The 5834-nt window shown below is 42.8% G+C and overlaps 1 pseudogene; it reads left to right on the forward strand.

Annotated features, from left to right (window-relative positions):
• The first annotated feature begins 721 nt into the window (after nucleotides 1-721).
• On the forward strand, nucleotides 722-2934 carry LOC117085147 (annotated as a pseudogene).
• The last annotated feature ends 2900 nt before the right edge of the window (nucleotides 2935-5834 follow it).

Raw genomic sequence — 5834 nt, forward strand, 5'->3', positions numbered from 1 at the left:
GGTAGGGGAAAGGTGAGTACTATGGCAAACAACGTTCAGCAAGGACCCTGCTGACAAGATAGCATTTGCACACGGGCCTGAAAAGGGGAGCATCCCGAGACCAGGGGAGATTGTAAAGTTCCTTCTTGGCCCTCTCTCCTTAAAATCCTCTAGAATCATTTCTGTTTTTCAAGTATCACCATCTCCCACAATTTTTTGAGCTTTGTTTTCAGGAATTTCCATTAACAAAATAGTATCCTGAGTTGTTTTGTTTGTTTTTGTAGCACTCCAAATATAGAATTACGTTCTAATATTTGGTACATTCTTTCACATGAAACAGTGACTGCCTAGAAATGCTGATAGGCTCTCTGTCCCCCAAATAGCTGCTTAATCAAAAGCAATATTTATGGCAGTTTATATTTTTCCAAAGCCCTCCTCAGGCTTCTGTCTGAAACATCTAATGTTTTACATTCTGACTCACTCATAGACATGTTTACTTATGTAAAATCTTATTAGGGGTAGTCAGCATCAGTCAGAAAAATATACTCCAGGTATTTCACATAAAAAGGGAAATAGATGCTAACAAAATCCTTAGAAGAGATGAGGAGGAAAGAACTAGAGAGAGCTCCCTCCAGCTCTCAGATTCTCCCCAGCTTTTGGAGGACCCGGAAGTTGAAAAAGTCACAGAATGGCTCTCGAGTCACTCTGGCGCAGCATTTGTGCTGCCTATGTGTTGGACAGTCAGCCCACCTTACTGTCTAATATGTGCAAGCCTTTTCTTTTCAATATGCCTGAGGAAGTGCACCATGGAGAGGAGGAGGTGGAGACTTTTGCCTTTCAGGCAGAAATTGCCCAACTCATGTCTCTCATCATCAATACCTTCTATTCCAACAAGGAGATTTTCCTTCGGGAGTTGATCTCTATGCTTCTGATGCCTTGGACAAGATTCACTATGAGAGCCTGACAGACTCTTCCAAGTTGGACAGTGGGAAAGAGCTGAAAATTGACATCATCCCCAACACTCAGGAACGTACCCTGACTTTGGTAGACACAGGCATTGACACGACCAAAGCTGATCTCACAAATAATTTGGGAACCATTGCCAAGTCTCATACCAAAGCATTCATGGAGGCTCTTTAGGCTGGTGCAGACATCTCCATGATTGGGCAATTTGGTGTTGGCTTTTATTCTGCTTACCTGGTAGCAGAGAAAGTGGTTGTGATCACAAAGCCCAATGATGATGGTATGCCTGGGAGTCTTCTGCTGGAGGTTCCTTCACTGTGCATGCTGACCATGGTGAACCCCTTGGCAGGGGTACCAAAGTGACCCTCCACCTTAAAGAAGATCAGGCAGAGTACTTAGAAGAGAGGCGGGTCAAAGAAGTAGTGAAGAAGCACTCTCAGTTGCTAGGCTGGGATACATCACCCTTTATGTGGAGAGGGAATGAGAGAAAGAAATTAGTGATGATAAGACAGAGGAAGAGAAAGGTGAGAAAGAAGAGGAAAATAAAGATGATGAAGAAAAGCCCAAGATCAAAGATGTGGGTTCAGATGAGGAGGATGACAGTGGTAAGGGTAAGAAGAAGAAAACTAAGAAGATCAAAGAGAAATACATTGATCAAGAAGAATTAAACAAGACCAAGCCTGTTTAGACCAGAAACCCTGAAGACATCACCCAAGAGGAGTACGGAGAATTCTACAAGAGCCTCGCCAATGACTGAGAATACCACTTGGTAGTCAGGCACTTTTCTGTAGAAGGTCGGTTGGAATTCAGGGCATTGTTATTCATTCCTCATTGGGCTCCCTTTGATCTTTTTGAGAACAAGAAGAAAAAAAACAACATCAAACTCTACGTCCATTGTGTGGTCATCAGGGACAGCTGTGATGAGTTGATACCAGAGTGTCTCAACTTTATCTGTGGTGTGGTTGACTCTGAGAATTTGCCCCTGAACATCTCCCAAGAAATGCTCCAGCAGATCAAAATCTTGAAAGTCATTCACAGAAACATTGTTAAGAAGTGCCTTGAGCTCTTCGCTGAGCTGGTGGAAGACAAGGACAATTACAAGAAATTCTATGAGAAATTCTCTAAAAATCTCAAGCTTGGGATCCACAAGGATTCCACTAACCAATGTCGCCTGTCTGAGCTGCTGTGCTATCACAGCTCCTGGTCTGGAGATGAGATGACTTCTTTGTCAGAGTATGTTTCTCGCATGAAGAAGATACAGAAGTCCATCTATTACATCACTGGTGAGAGCAAAGAGCAGGTTGCCAACTCAGCTTTTGTGGAGTGGGTGTGGAAGCGGGGCTTCGAGGTGGTATATATGACTGAGCTCATTGACGGCTATGTGTGCAGCAACTCAAGGAGTTTGATGGGAAGAGCCTGGTCTTAGTTACCAAGGAGGGTCTGGAACTACCTGAGGATGAAGAGAAGAAGAGAATGGAAGTGAGGAAGGCAAAGTTTGAGAATCTCTGCAAGCTCATGAAAGAAATCTTAGATAAGAAGGTTGAGAAGGTGACAATCTCCAGTAGGCTTGTGTCTTCACCCTGCTGCATTGTGACCAGCACCTACAGCTGGACAGCCAATATAGAGCAGATCATGAAAGTCCAGGCACTTTGGGTCAACTCCACCATGGGCTATATGATGGCCAAAAAGCACCTGGAGATCAACTCTGACCACCCCATTGTGGAGACGCTGCAGCAAAAGGCTGAGGCAGACAAGAATGACAAGGCAGTCAAGGACCTGGTGGTGCTGCCATTAGAAACTGCCTTGCTCTCTTCTGGCTTTTCCCTTGAGGATCCCCAGACCCACTCCAACCGCACCTACTGCATGATCAAGCTAGGTCTAGGTATCAATGAAGATTAAGTGGCAGCAGAGGAACACAGTGCTGTGGTTCCTGATGAGATCGCCCCTCTTGAGGGTGACAAGGATGAGTCTCGTGTGGAAGAAGTAGATTAGGAGTTCATAGTTGGAAAATTCACCATTGTGTAGTATCCCCATGGATTCCATGGCAGCCCCACTTGGTTCCTCCTGCTGATGTCTATTGTTTTTGTTTTTGTTTTTTCCTCCTGTCCTTGTGTTGAAGGCAGGAAACAAGGGTGTCAAGTTCCCATTCCCTCCCTACTCTGACAGCAGAATTGGATGTTATATATTCTGGGGTTTTTTTGTTTATTTTGTTCATTTTGTTCTGAAATTAAAGTATGCAAAATAAAGAATATGCCATTTTTATACAAAAAGAAGTCTCAGAACAATCACTGATAGAACAACTGCCAGCAGCAAGAGACAGATCATTCGAGGTTAACACCTGCAGGTCACTGCAGAGGCTCACAAGCAAAGGCCAGAACCCATGCATCTGCCCACAACTGCCAGAGGAGCAATAATATTGATTTTGCTTCCGCTCTTCTTCTTCTTTTTTTGGACTATTTTGTAAAACTACTTTTAATTGAACATATTCATGGGGTACACAGTAATGTTTCCATATGTATAATGTACAGCAACCAAATCAGGGTCATTAGCACATTCATTGTCTCAAATCTTCCTTGCAGCTATTTGAAACTATATATTTTTGTTACTATAGTCATCTTACAGTGGTATAGAACACTAGGACTTATTCCTCCTATCTAGCTGTACATTGTATCCTTTCACAGATCTCTCCCCATCACCCGGAACCCATCTGATCTCATCTGCCCACTTTCTAATCACACCTTAGTGCCCATCATGGATTAAGTCTAATCTGAAACCTTGCTGCAAGAAATTCTGGAAAATATCATTCCCAGGCTTCAGCCCCTGTGATTTAGGCAAGGGCATGGAGTCTATCTCAGATGAGTGGGAATGGTGCTGACATTGGTATTTGACTCTCCTTCACAGTCAATTGTACCGTTCCAGCAATTTTAAATTGAAAATGTTGCATATGGAAAGTAAAGTTCCTTCCCTATTATCACAGTTCAGGGTAAGCCCAAAAGCCAAGTTACCACCCATAGGTGAGAAATATAGCTTTTATCACCTAGGTATGCACAGGTCCCCTGAATGTTACAGTTGTCCTGAGGAAATAGCAGGTAGAATTCTCCCAGTTGTAGAACTCTATTCCCTGAAGGACTGGACAGCTGGTGGGCTATTGATACAACATTGCTCCCCTCAGACAAAGTGCTTGGCCAGCACTGGAACCAATACACCTGGCTTTCACAATCTTTTCCCACTTTTCCTCTCTTCCTTGCTGCTCGATAATGCCAGCTTATCCCATTTGACCTCCAACACAGAATACCCTGGAGCTTAATTAATATCCTTCCCAATGGACCCTAATGTGCCATCAAAAAGAGCCTCAATGGAGCATTAAAATAGACTCCCTAATTAAAAGCAATGGAAGCCTACTCTTTTTTCTTTGAAGGCCCCCTCTGCACAAATTATCATCTCATTTCTATTTTCCTGGTGAGAAGTTTTCTATCAGTCCTGGGAAATATTAGTCTCCACTTTAGAATGGCCTAAAATATTACTTATTTTAATTCTAAAAAGAAAGACAAAAAAGTTGTGTGTTCATGTAATTCTGTAAAGATATTAAGCCATGGTGCATGTGCTGCTACTGAAGAATTCCCAGGCGCTGAGATTGAGGCCAAGAACAAACAACTGTGGATTTGACATCTCTCTGGATTAGTACTCTCCTGAGTTCTGATTGATAAAATTCGTGACAGTCATTCAGGAATGCACATTCACAGAAGGGCAGCCATGATCAAATCATATCATGTGCATTTTATATTTTACAGAAAACAGAATTGTCTTTATTTGTTCCAAGTAAATTGACAACTTTCCTATCAGTAGGCTATGCAGATGAAGTGAACCCAAAGGCAAAACAACATTTATATTGCAGAGGGAGTATTCAAAGCACACCTGTATAGATGAAAAAATATGTTACTGTGTGAAAACCAAGTACTCTGCCTCCTCGAGTTAGGCCAGGAGAGTGTTTCGTGCAATCTACTAGGAGATCCATAACATAGCCTTTGCTCCTAAGAAAACTTTTGTTGACCTTTCTGAAACAGATCCCTTGAGAATCTGGGGAAGGTGGACCCCCAAAAAATCTGTTTGCTAGAGCTTTATCTGCTCCATGTACTTCCCAACCCCCTTCTCCTGGTGCCTTTAGAGAACTCTTCTCTGACTCTGTGTGTTCTGTAAGAATGTCAATATCAATGTTTAGGGGCAGGGTGCAAAGATGACTCAGGCTGATCAACCAGAATGGCTCAACACCCTAGACCCAGTGAGTGGTGATGGCCATCTATATGACCCATGTAGGGACTGAGAGTCATTTTCTTACCACTGGGTGGTACTAAGCTGGTAGGTATGAATGTGTGGAGTCATCCTTGTGTCTTTTTCGTCCACAAAGTAAAAAGAACCCCAAATCCGAATGAAGTCAGGGGCAAGAGTTGCAAGGCATACAAAAACAGAAACAGTGCAATTAGATTCAGCCACTCTGGAAGTTGTTAGGGAGTGGGGTATGAGCTCCAGGAAAATAAGCCAATAAAATACTTTTATGCTCAAGGTTTGTCTTATCCAGCCAGTCAAGAAAGTCCAGAATTCGACAGATCCCCTCCCTAAAGAAAATGCATGTAACTACCCATGCATAAAATAATTCATATAATTCCAAGAGCTTAATGCATATAATGTCAAAGCTAAAAACCCTTTTGTGTTGTTGTTGTTGTTGTTGTTGAGATGGAGTTTTGCTCTTGTTTTGGCCAGGCTGGAGTGCAAATGGTACGATCTAGGCTCACTGCAACCTCCACTTCCCAGGTTCAAATGATTCTCCTGCTTCAGTCTCCTGAGTAGCTGGGATTACAGGTGCCTGACACCACACCCAGGTCATTTTTTTTGTA

Source organism: Trachypithecus francoisi, unplaced genomic scaffold (assembly GCF_009764315.1).
Source record: "Trachypithecus francoisi isolate TF-2019V2 unplaced genomic scaffold, Tfra_2.0 Lachesis_group1, whole genome shotgun sequence".
In the NCBI taxonomy this organism is placed as follows: domain Eukaryota; kingdom Metazoa; phylum Chordata; class Mammalia; order Primates; family Cercopithecidae; genus Trachypithecus; species Trachypithecus francoisi.